This window comes from Thermobia domestica, chromosome 9, assembly GCF_964235325.1.
Source record: "Thermobia domestica chromosome 9, izTheDome1.hap1.1, whole genome shotgun sequence".
Classification (NCBI taxonomy): domain Eukaryota; kingdom Metazoa; phylum Arthropoda; class Insecta; order Zygentoma; family Lepismatidae; genus Thermobia; species Thermobia domestica.
In genome coordinates, this window is record NC_137462.1 from 166,093,671 (window position 1) to 166,107,516 (window position 13,846).

Below are 13,846 nucleotides of genomic sequence, written 5' to 3' on the forward strand. Positions count from 1 at the left end.
CATTGTAGTAGTCTTCTGGTCTGTATGCAGGCGAGCGTTGTCGTGAAGGAAGGTGACGCTCTCAGTAAGAAGTCCTGGCCGTTTCCTCCTGATTAGTGTCTCCGTAAACCTCTACCATCTGCCGGTGAATTTCAGCCGCGGTTTTAGTGTTTCACCCACAGAAATCGAATAACTGGGCGGACTTCTTCGCGAGACCAGTTTTCCAAACGAGTCATCATTTGTATTTACCTGCAACTACCGCTGTAGGTGGCGGGTGGCTGAAACGCTGCACAGTTGTCAACTTCTTGCATTAAAATTACCACACACTCCTCACTCCTCTATAACAGACAATATTTTATGATATCCAACTTAATATCTTGATAGACAAATATCTTGTGCAAACGTAATCGAAAACGACCGATATTAGTATCCAGTCCATAGTTTTCGAAGTCAGAGATGAATAGTGATTCTCCTGATGACATTTAACTTCATCCCATATCGCCATGGGGGAGAGAGGTGCGGGTGGAAAGGGGTAACGTAAAAATATCAAAAACAAATATCACTGAAATGAATAGTTACACTTCTCATGCCGTTGAAGTCTTTAAATTCATCTCTCATCGGCATGACGAAGAGTGGAAAGTGGGAAAGGGTGACGTGTAAAAATAATCGAAGTGTCAAATTCATAGTTTTCGGGGTCGCTAAGATGAATAATGCCACTGCCGATGCCGTTTAAGTGCAAACTAAGCAAGTCCAGGATTTTTTTTACAGTAATTTGAAAGCCAAATATTAATAAGCCAGTATTTAGAATCAGATTAGAACTACTAATATGTCTCTTTAATTACGAATCTTTCTTCAACAAATAGTCATTTGGGAATTTTGATTCGACAGCCTAAAAACAGAGAAATTGACCCCTCTCGTACACAACGATTTCAAACATAGGAAGGAAGATTAACGCTATAAGAGAGCAAATTGATGACAAGAGTAACCATCGAATCTAAAGGCCGGTTTAAAATCAGGAAGTGTTCTTGGCTGCAACATTGTTTTCACTAAATATGTTTACCCAGTATGTCTCAAATTTTCGGAGTAATACCGTGAATAAAGTGTTTTCAGTTTACAGTTGTATCTTTTTCGACATCCTTGAGGCCTGCCACAGACTATCTTCAATCTATTATGCATTTGATTTTCGACCATTGACATGAGTTGTGGGTCTGCAGGAATTCATTGTTTGTAATAATCCATGTAGAAAGATCATTCAGTGTATCATCAAAGGTTCAAAAATTGATGTTAACTGTACCCATGATGCAGTGGCGTAACTCGAAGCTTCAGCGTCCCCCCGCTACTTTCTATATATTTTGCGCCCTGCTTTATATATATATATATATATATATATATATATATATATATATATATATATATATATATATATATATATATATATATGTGTGTGTGTGTGTGTGTGTGTGTGTGTCTGTGTAGTATGACAAATGTTTATCTTTCCATAATGTCTTGCTCAAGGGAAGGATTTAAACCCCCAATTTCCCCTTGCGTACTCTACTGAATCCAACTTTACTTTCTGACTACGATTTTTCCTACTGCAACACCCGACTTCACCATGCGCCTCTGATGTGAATATGAATTACATCATACGAATTAAATTGTAAGAACTGATAGATGTTTGTTCTTTCTGGGTGTGTCTTCGTACTGTTAGTAAGATGAAAATACGTCATTCAGTTGTTTTATAGCGCACACGCATCGCACCGCACTTTATTGAATCGAGCCGAGTCATCAGACCAGTATAGGCCTTAATTGAGAACTGTGGCTTATTTTGAATACTTTACTAGAGATTAATTAAAATAATTAAAAAAAAACAGTGGAAATTTGTAATGTAAGAACATGCGTTCAATGATATTTATGTTGGCATTGATACACTCGGTTGGTTTTATGGTGAATAATTACTTTCAAAGAAGGAATGTAAATTTAATTGGAGTACATACCGCTTTCTATGTCAGTCACCTTGAAAGTTCGATAGGCTCTTCAAAACAATGCTTAAGAAAATAGCTGCTTGAAAGATGAATCAGATAAGATTACAGTACATTGAAACAACAAATAACTTTCTCAAATTTTTCAACAATGTAACTTTCTCGGTATATTCCATTTATCAGCAATTGTCATCATTAAATGTAAGAATAATTAAAAGAAAGAAAAAAGGGGAAAACAGACAATCTGGACGTAGACAGATTCGTAGTTCAACGTCCCACGAGTATGCACCGAAGCTAAGGGAGATGGTCATAGTGAGATGAATGATAATATTGGAATGGAAAACCCAGAGAAAACCTATTAACATGGTGTTTGACTATGACAAAGTTCAGTTGACCCGGGCAGGAATCGAACCAGCGACCCCACACAGCAGAGGTGAGCGTTCTATCACTGAGCCATCGTAATCCCTGAATCAGCTTTTGTGCGAGATATTTAAGCAATAAAACAATACGAAATGATTGCGAAAATTTATTGACTCATCACTTCGTTTACACAATTGAGTTTGCATTAGCTTTGTGTGTAGAGGTACTCTTTTATAATTATAAAATTCCAATAAATCGAGGACAGTAATTTAAAATGAATTACATACATATGCCGTGTCTCTTCTCATAATATTGCTGCTGTTTTTACAGGTGTTGGGATAATTAACATTTCGTTCTGTAAATTGCAAAACACATTATAAACCGCAAACATAACTACATCAATTAAAATGTATTTCATTTGATGAAAAATTATGGAAGACCCACGTAATAAATGCCAGTAATTGCATTTGAGTATCGAGTAAACAGATGCAACTGAGGCAACAACAAACGCACAAAGCAAATCTGGGAGAGTCAGAGTTCGGTGCCATCATCATTCAACTGCAAAGCGGGTTGGGTTGTTAAATGTGAATATCAAGCTTATATCTGTTTCAGGGTTATTACTTTTTACATTTCATTAATTATAGTCATTTGCATATTATTGTGTCATAAGTGTAGCCGCTGTCATAATTTGATTAAAAGCACAATTTAGTGGGATTTTCAACAGGAGTTGCTGGTTGGCTTGGGACATCATTTCCTTTGTCGGTAGGAACACATAAAATTACAAGTGTATAGCAGCAACGTTGTTACCAGAAATGAAAAGCCGGAGCTTTCCTGGTACTTTTTTTCTCTCTCGTGTGGGACGTTTATGCATAAATACCTTTATTATTATTATTATTATTATTATTATTATTATTATTATTATTATTATTATTATTATTATTATTATTATTATTATTATTAAATTGGTATGTTTGCGTGAAATCAGGAATTTATGTAAATAATAATAATATAATATTGAAATTTACAATGAAAATTTTCAAAGGGTCAAAAATAGTTTTTTTTTTTTTTTTAATTTCTTAAATACCTGTGTGTATGCAGTGCAGAAAATAGATTTGTTTGATTAATACATTTTCTTAGTTCGGTTAAATGCATTTCCATGCGTTATTTCGTATTTTTATCTTATTCAACCATGATAATTCAAACGAAACAAAAGTACCTATTTTATACAACAAAGTGGATCGATTGATATGAAAAATCTTTCAACAGCATAAACATAATAGGTATGTTAAACTTTTCATTGTTACTTCATGATAACATAATTTTGTAGGTTAACCAAAGATAAATTGAAGAATAACAATATTAACCAGTGCAGATACAAGTGCAGCAAGCGCGAATCCAATGGGGGAAGGGGCATAGCCCACCTTGACGCTCAGGTATACATTGGATAAAATGGCCTTCAACCCTGCTTTACACTGGATAAAGCTGAAAACTATGGTTTAGCCCCTCCCTTGATCATATCCTGGATCCGCCACTATATATATATATATATATATATATATATATATATATATATATATATATATATATATACCCTCCTCCTACCCTAAGTTCTACCATCAAAATGAAATTAAAAAAAAAAACTTCCCACTTCATTCGAACTTCATCTATTTTGAAAATTTGATTGAGATTGATCGGGTGGTTCAAGAATTATAAACTCACGAAAATGGTTACTTTTATTTTTATATTTATTGATTGTTGTATATCTCCCCATCCCCCACGTTATTCCGTCAAAGCGAAATCGTAAAACCCATCCCAGGCACGAACGTCATCTATGTTGAAAATTTTATCGAGGTTGGTCTTTGGTTCAAGAGTTATTAAGTTTTATTTATTTTTTATAATTCCCCCTCCCCTAAGTTCTACCGTCAAAGTGAATAACTAGAAACACTCCCAGGCCAGAACTGCATCTACGTCAAAAATTTGATCGAAATGAGTCGGGTGGTTCAAAAGGTTTAAAAGTCACAAACATAGTCGATTTAAATTTGGATCTGAAGTGTTTTGTTCACAGACACCGCAACCGTCTCCGCAGCCTTCACCACTGCCCCTATGCGAAACGCCGTCCCCGGAGGTGTTTCTTCAAAGTTGGAAAAATAAAATCATAAGGGGCTAAATCAGGGCCGTATGGAGGATGGGGTACACGGAACGTTGATCTTTACAAGATAGTCAACAGAATATCTGTACTGTTCTTCGCGTGTCACTTCCACGTTGCTTTATGCGAAACTGAAACTATGTGTTCTTGAACGGCTGCCACTGACATGGCCTTGAAACTTGCTCGATCTATTCGTCACTTCTCCCACTGCACAGACGTGTTTCGTTTTCTGTGCCTTGTAGTATTCACCTCATCAACAGTGATGATTAGTCGTTATTGATCAGCCTACGTACCTTATGATCTGTATAGCAGGTTGACTTTAAGCATATTGTATCGTCTCGTGTATTAGTTACTGTTTTTCCGAGGCTTATACTCACGAATCCGACAACACAGCAGCATTTACTTGATACATGTACATTTGGGCATAACTAATAATTTTCAGGGTTGACGTTCCCTGTCATTCAATTAAATGGGAGTGAGAGTGGTTAGTACGGTTGCTGGTCCTTTTAAGGGGGGATTTGAAGTAAAATAATAATAATAATAATAATAATAATAATAATAATCGTTTTATCATGCAGATTATACGATTTTCCTGAAGGAAACAGGCAACAGAGCGCAGCGTTTGTTGCAGATTTGAGCCAGTCCATGGCCGTGTTCGATCACCAAATAATGCCTCATACGATGGACTACTTGCCCATCAAGTTTGGTTGAGATCTGGCCAGTAATTTCCGAGAAATAAAGTACCACATAAGTCGATCCGAGCCTGTCCCTGGCTTAGGTCGGGCACCAAATATGGCAATCTTTATTTCTTAAACGATGGGCCACTTGCTCACCTGATTTCGTTCAGATCCGGCCAGTAGTTACCTAGAAATAAAGTATACCACATACAAGCCGAGCCGAGGCCGAGCTCAGTTACCATATATAGCGCAATCGCTATTCGTTAGACAATGCGCTGTGACCACCAAATTTCGTTTAGATCTGACCACACATACAAGATGAGCCGAGCCCGGTCACCAAATATAACTATATTTATTCTTTAGACCATGGGCTTCTTGCCTATCAAATTTAGTTCAGATCCGGCCAATAGTTACCGAGAAATATAGTTACATATACACACACGCATATGTACGATACATAGACCCGGAGTGAAACTACCTAGGTATAAGCTCCCGTATGCGAATACGTCGGAAGCTTTGAAAAAAAAAAGCAATGAAAATATGCAGTATAAATAACATGAAATCTACTGAGGAACTAGATTATTCCTTATTATCTAGGTTAGAACTAGATTATTCTTTTCATAACTTGTTTACAATGTTTACTGGGTGTGAAGTGAATTTCCACAGTAGATTAGTAGAAACCAAATCAGCTGAAGTGGTGGACAACATTTGTAGAATAGCATGAGAAAAGGTTCGAAACAAGCATCGGCAAAATTTATTGATCCCACACATGTATTGATTAATTGACTCGATTTTTCCTCGTTCTGGATTTGAGCTAGGCACCTTTTCCAACGTCTCTTTAACCTGTTTTCCAGCTTCGTCTGGAGAAGAATTTATAAAGACGTCGAATAGGTCGTAGAAGGATGCACTTTGAATTTCCAGATTCTTAATTGTTTGAATTATTGTAGGAAAGTGAACATGAATGAACAATAATATCTTTGATACACAGTATAATTTTGTAATGTTTGAAAATAATTTTCCGCATTGATATGACAGTAAATTATAGTAAATTCAGAGTACATTAGACTACATTTTGCTTCTGTTGTTACTTAATAATGCTGAGGGGAAAGGGGAATCAGGAGTCCCGTCAGGTGGATAGGCTTCGACATTATAACATACACAGGAGAAATAATGTATGAGCAAAGAAAATGGGACTTAAAAGTTCCAACAGTTGGAGGATGTCCAATATACCAGATACTACTGATTCAGACATTAAAAAGAATATTAAAATGATCCGAAACTTCAAATGTATACAAGAAATATGCGGATACCCTTAGAATATGCACTAACCTTCAAAATATGCATTTCCATATCCGTAAATGCATTTTAAAAACATCCGAACCCTATTCATTATCAACATGCAACTACGAAAAATCCAATAATGTCAATAATTGTTCTCTGGAGACTTTAATTAACTTGCTATACACAATGAAAAGTTACTTCTTTATCGGATAATATCACGTGATTCTCATCCGGTACATGTTCAACTCATCAAGGATTCAACAACAAAGAAAATCTGTTTATTCTGTGATGAGCAATTAGCGAAATGAGCCATTAACTTCCTCCTAGTAGCTAAAACATCATGTCAATGCAAACATAAAGTGCTAGTGGATAGGTTACGCGGAACAGATGCGGGTTATATACAGCGTCTCTTCTTGATCTGCTTTCATTAGGAAATTATGTCTCTTGATGTTAAATTCCCAGCTTCGTATTTAATGAAAATGTAGTATGTCAACGCTAATGCTTATCTGGCAGTGATCATTTGTTTTTCTTCTCGTGCATTTTAATGGACGGAAAATTAAGTTAACTTACTCAACAAATGGATTTAGCAAAAAAATTAATGCAAATTGAATAAAAGAATAACATGTAAAATTAAATGGAACGTATGTGAGAAATAAATTACACAACGTATATACTTGAAATGTATTATTTGAAGGAATTTTAACAATTGTGTGACCTGAAGCCTATCGTCCGCTCCAGTGTTTCTTTTAGAAACAATGTTCCGGAGGGTACGGCTGATACTATTCTATTTATTATTGTATTATAGACGTATTATTTTGGTCTCTTCTGGGGGGATCATTCTTATAGCTCCGGGGGTGCAGTGCATCCCCCCCCAAAAAAAAACAGGTCTGGAAGAAACACCCTGGTCCGCTCACCTTCGATGTTCATGTTTCCGTGTTCGATTTCCAACAGAGGCTTTTTAATGTTAACACATCATTACGTGGTAAGGACAAAGGACTAAATTAAGTGAATTGTCTATCAAGAACTAGGGAAAATATTGGTCTTCAGAATCAATGCACTGAAATAAAATTATTCAACTAAACAATTAGAACTTGTAATTAAGCACGGTTTTAATTTATAGAGTACGGCGCGCCGAAGGCTCGGAAGGAACTGCTAATGAGTATAAATAAGAAAATAATAAATCAACGTTGCCTGTTACATAATCATGAATAAACAGCGGAACAATTTGAAATGAACATAGCACATTCAAGCCTGCATTTATTATGTCACTTTGATTAAAATACGTATCCCAAGTGTGAGGGGGCATTGAGTTCAAATTGTGTGACACAAAGATACGCTCTCATGAGCCCTTCAAGTAAGGGACGTGAAACTTGACATACAAGCTTCTCATTAAAAATAAACGAATTCCGCTTTCAAAAAATGGAGAAAGGCAGCTCCTATAATATTTCCGACGTTGCATGCCGCCATACCACGAGAAGACGGCTGAACTATTTGAAATGAATGTTTGAACATAGTTAGCATTAGCTTGACCTTGGGTTTTGATAACTTCACTGAAAACCTGTCCTAAAAGGAATATACCTTTCAAATATGTTCCATAAAATTTATCACGTGGCTTGAGTTGGTTTACATCATTTCAGTTTGATTTAGAAACACGTCGTAACAGGGAGGGGGAACATTGTATCATAAGGGGAGAAAAAGTGGTTCATATGTATATTTCAAGTATTTTCCATAAAATGAATTCTTTCCGTTCAGAGAAAGGACTTTCAACTAATAAGGAATAAGTCAAAATTATGTGTTAGAATTCAGCAAAAATACATACTTCGACGAATCGTATCTTGTTTTCTTTTTCTTATTTTCGTACTAAGGATTGTTTTAGACATGCTGTTCTTGTGAGGTCAACTGTCATCGTTGTTGCTGACTGCATCCCAAATATATGATAATAATGAAGGGTGATTGACCAAAATACAGTATAAGTTAACCAGGCTCCAGAATCCGTATACCAGTAATTCTGTTTTCACATTTACGAATGTGATAAGATTTGAAAATTACCACAGTTTTCGTGTTAATCACGTGTAGCAAATAATTTTTGTACTCGGCATTCTTTCTATTTAATTCCACGCATTTTGTTTTCTTTGGATAGTTCATTGTAATTTTGGTTGCTCTCTTGTTTGAACAGTCATGTCACGTGCTGATTGCCAAGGATTCATGAATGAATGACGATGGTCTTCTTTTCGTTCAAGGAGAGCTTCGGTCAACCGGAAGTTACTTGCCTTGAAGTGAAAGAAAAGAATCTGCAAGGTGTGCAGTTTCATAGGAGTTGTTCATAGTGTTCAGGGCACTGCGATAGCTGGAAGAAATTAATAACAGTTTGCCTAAGAAGAGTTTAGATCGAAGAAAAGTTATTTAATAATAATAATAATTAGATAGCGATAGTTAACAGTCATTAACTAGAAAACAGGAGTGGATGACGTGGATGAAGGGCTTCAATGTGACATAGGCCACAAACACTTTATATTCTATGTGAAGTGTTTAGGTCACAAGAGAATTACATTAACAAAGTTGTGAGGAAAATCAAAGTTCGTACGGTAAACTACAGAGAAAAGTTCACACTGTTTTATCTTATAAGAGCTATTTAAGTATTTGGACGGCGCGAGTCTTTTAGGCTGTTTTTTTTTTTTTTAATAATAGAATAGTTTAATGTAAAGGACAGAGGCATGTACGTTAATGCAGCTGTACCGATAGAAGCTTTACTGTCATATTAAAGTTTTTATAATAATATAAACTTCATTAGGAAATCAACTATTAGTGCAACAAATTACAATTTTAATATGAACATGAAATTTCCATAAGAGCCTGACAAATACTGAAAATAATATAAAATTTACAATTTTTCTTTTGCTTGTTATGAAATGCATGGGAGATAATGAAATGCAACTTAACACAATCATAGATAATGTTATTCTAGAACAGAAAATATGAACCTGAAGAATTTTCAGTGTTGCCATTCATAGAAATTACAATATTTTCAGAATAACATTTCCCCAAAAATCCAAGTTAAGGCAGCGACTAGAAGAACGAAATCAACTGCATTTGATTACGTATCATGTTTTGGTATCCTGTGAACCACTTTTTAAATAACATCTATATATTAAAATGCTAGGTTTATATGTTTATCCCCAATCCATTCGACAATGAGGTCTCCAAAAACCAGAAGTGCTAGAAACGTGCCGATTTTGCTGGTCGATTCCAAATTTTGTGTAGATTGTCCAGTTCTAATTGAATATATTTTTTTAAAAAAATGACGTGTCCGTTATTTCTTTATTACATTTTTTAGGAGTACACTGGAAGTGTTGAAATTTTAAAAAGTAAAGCATCATACCTTATGATTTATAGAGCTCCTCCGTGGCCAAGCGGTTAGCGTACGCGCCTTTGGCGTGGGAGGCCCGGGTTTGATTCCCGGCGGGAGCTCATGTGGTTCGGATTCCACGTTAATCAGTAGGTCCACGTCTCATATAGCCTCGCTGCTGAAAAGGGACGTTAAATTCAAAGTCAACTCAACTTATGAGTTATACATTCCAGCATGACATAGTTGTATATAGGGGTTGCATTTCTCTCAGGCGTTTGTTTCAAGGCCAAATCATAACCATTTCTCCAGGCTATGAATCGTTATTGTGCCGGTGAATTATTGTTTTGCTCAGTGAATACTATATATGACTGACATAATTGTATATGTAATGTATTATTACATACTGCTTGCAAGAAGAAAAAAAACACTGATCATACATGAAGTAGAAACTCCAACCGGAAGTAGGCTCAATCTGGCGAACGGTGCTAGGTATTGAAAGAATAATCGAAAAAATCTCCCCTTTATGGTACCTTTTGCCGATTTTTTAAAAATCAAGACATCTTTCACTTGTGTCTGTAAAAGGACATGTACAGATGTTGTAAGAAATGACAAGGAGATTCATGCTCATATGTGAATGATGCACTGAGTAGGGAGCGTAGGTTAGCTAGTTATTATTTAATTTTAATAATTGCATGTTAAAACTATTTTGTTTATTACAAACTAAATAGAGCTATTATTTAAAAAGTAGTTCAGAGTATTCCAAGACAACATGATACCTAATCAAATGCATTTGAATTCGTTCCTCTGGCCGCTGCCTTAACTTAGATTTTGGGGGAAATGTTGTGGCAACACTGTAATTTCTATGGATGACAACACTGAAAATTCTTTAGGTTCGTATTTTCTGTTGTAAAATAACATTATCTATGATTGTGGTAGATTGCATTTCATTATCTCCTTTCACTTACCAAAAAAAAAAAAAAAGTAAATTTTGTATTACTTTTAGTATATCGGGCAGCTTGAACTGTTAGTTCCACTTAAAAGAATCATAGACCCTAGATATAATGTAGCGTTTATGACCCATGTTAAATTGAAACTCTTAATTTAATCCATATTAGCTGCATGGACTCCTTCCTCTCTCCTCCCTTGTCATTTATAGTACGAAGCTAATATTACCTAGGTTTTATATTCTTCAACACGTTGACTACTGAGCTTGGTCACACAGGTCGTCGGATATACTATATATATAGCATATCCGATAGCATATCCGTGCAATAAACATATATATTTTGTTGGACATCGTTGCTTTTGCTTTGTTTTACAAGAATATAACAGAGTTCCTTCAAATATATATGTTTATTGCACAATTGTTGTAAGGACGCCGATAGGCGTCTTTCATTATTTTCAATTTTATAACCTGAAAGAAATATTATATATATAAGAATTTTCATATATAGTTAAGAACAGCTTGTATAAGTCTTATTTAGTCATTGTAATAGTGAAAGCACGGCTCCAAACACAATCCAGGCGTCCAGGACACATCTCGCAATGGTAGATGCTACCTTTTCTAATGTTCCTATCTTTGCATTTCCTGCATTGCTTTGTCAATATTCGTCCTTCCGGTCCAACAGGACATTTTGTTAGCAGGTTATTCTCTTCCGCTCTTCTTTTCTTTGGTACTTCCAATTGTGGTGTTACTTGGGCCTTTGGTTTTACTTCCAAACGATCGCGAATAACCATATGGTTCGTTGCTACCTGGGACAGGCACAAGAAGCTGACTTATTTGATGGAAGGGAAACGATTTCAGTATTATATTGCCAAGTAGGCTGCGAAATATCATGTGTATTGCTTTCTGAATCGCTGTCAGATTCTGATTCTTGAGCTGCTAGGAAACCAAGCTATATTTTCATTTTCAGACAGTTCACTTTCATCACAAATTTGAACTGCAAGCTATTTTGTCTAAATCATCACTGTCAATGTATCAACGTTAATATACTGGAATTGGCTTTCTATTCTTTCTATTGGCCCACTTGACATAGACACAAAGAACGAAATACTGAATAAAAAATCAGTTCAATATGTGTATCATTGGCATGAACACATAAACCAGCATTAAAAAGTTTAAGAACAGATATTATTTTGTTCAACAGTGTCTGTATAAACACAAAGCGCTGTAGACCGAAACGAAGCACACTGCAAGGTTCCTTTACCTTCACTCCTTGGTAATCACTGTATAAAGTGTGAGCGCACTAGTGTGCACATGCAAGTATTGGCGGGAAAGTGAACCAGCTGCAGTGACAAGCGCCGATCGGCGTCCGGCGCATATGCCAAATTCAGTACTGGACGACGATGGGCGTCCTCAGCAGTGAACGTGTTAAAACTCGATTCAAACACATTTACATTGTACGAACATAATAATAAGGTCGTGAAATAGTTGGAATCATTTCAGTTAAATTTCTTATCATTTCTTCGTCTTTTTTATTTCTTTTTTATTTTATTTATTTTTGAAAAGGTCTGTAAAACAAAAATCAGATTAAAATTCAGTAATTATGATCTACAATTGAAGGCGTCTGTCGATTGAAGTGGAAAACATTTCTTCAATTATGTAAACATCGTTAGCACACAATATAAATATATAGAGTAAACTTTATCTTCTTTGTCTTACTCCCCCGCCTCCCTCGGAAAGACATTGTTAAGTATGCTTGTTATCTACTAATTGTTATTTGCTTCTTCCACAAACCCACAAAAAGAGGATATTCTAGGGAAATATCGATTTTGTGGTGTTGCAATAAATGGTATCTCGTTCTATTAGCATACTCCTGTTACCAGGTGTACACACTTCAACGATCCAGTAATTGTTTGATCATCATTTGCGTTTTCACTTTACAAATCGCACGTGTCACAGGTCACGGTTAGGAGAAGACGAACGGCAGTAGATACAATCTGCTACTTAACAAAGTACTTTTCACGTAAACATTAGTAAGTATATAAACAATTTGTTCTGGCAATATATATATATGTATGATAGATAGAAAGATAGATAATATAGGCAACGAACGACATGTTTTAGCAAGTTTGATGATGATATACTTCAATTCCATCTTAATACCATTATCATATAGCGCGATTACTATATAGCATCAAATTTTAGGCTTACAAAAAATCAATTTTTGTTGATTTTTCTCGAAAATTACGCATGCGGATTCACACTCATCCATACAATTTTGTTCAGCTTTTAGAGATTTAATGGTTTTAAATGAATAATATTGTAGAAGATAGGGCTCAAAAGAGCATGAGCATAATATTAGCTACAACAATTTCAGTATTTTCTTACTTTAACATAGTTAAAACAGTTGATCTGCCAAACATATCCAAGAAACTCTCGAGTGTAATTTAATCATGAAAAAGGCAGATAAGCTGAATTGTATGTGTATTCTAGATGTACGTAGCCGTATCTGAATTAATTCTTACTATACATTAGAAGCCCGTCCCATGACGATTGTTATTTGTTAATAAAAAACTAGGCAGACGCAAAAAGTACTTAATTTACTGCGTGTGAAAGGCCGTCGGTATAGTCGAATGTTTAGAGCATCGTTTCCCAACCGGTGTGCCGCGAATGGGCCGCTGGTGTGCCGCGAGGAAATCGAAACAAAATGATTAATTCTATAGCAATCAAATTGCAAAACGCAGGGGAAAATGTACATTTGTATTGCACATTACTATGAACCTCTACTATGAATCTACAATTTTAAGTTTCATGTACTTTTCTATACATTTCTAATGTTGAAAAAAGTATTTGTTATTGTTATTACCATTATTGCCTCTTTATTGTTGCAGACTATTTCATAACTTGAAAATTTAAAATATCATTCAATCCTTTCGACAAATTACCTACATTTGTGTTTTAAAAGTAAAAGAGATTTGTTTGTTCGTTATTTAGTGATCTTCCTTATTAGTAAAAGGTTGGATACAGTTTTCGAAAGAGAAAGCGTAATTTTAAAAAACTGAGTCCAATATTTCATTGCAATTGTTTTCTATTTTTAAATTAGAATGAAAAATAAGCATAGTGATTTACCACAGG

At 35.3% G+C, this 13,846-nt stretch overlaps 1 protein-coding gene across 2 annotated transcripts in view; it reads left to right on the top strand.

Annotated features, from left to right (window-relative positions):
* The window catches only part of ASPP (Ankyrin-repeat, SH3-domain, and Proline-rich-region containing Protein), a 185,886-nt gene that overhangs the window by 52,945 nt on the left and 119,095 nt on the right, over positions 1 to 13,846 (top strand). The window lies entirely within an intron of this gene.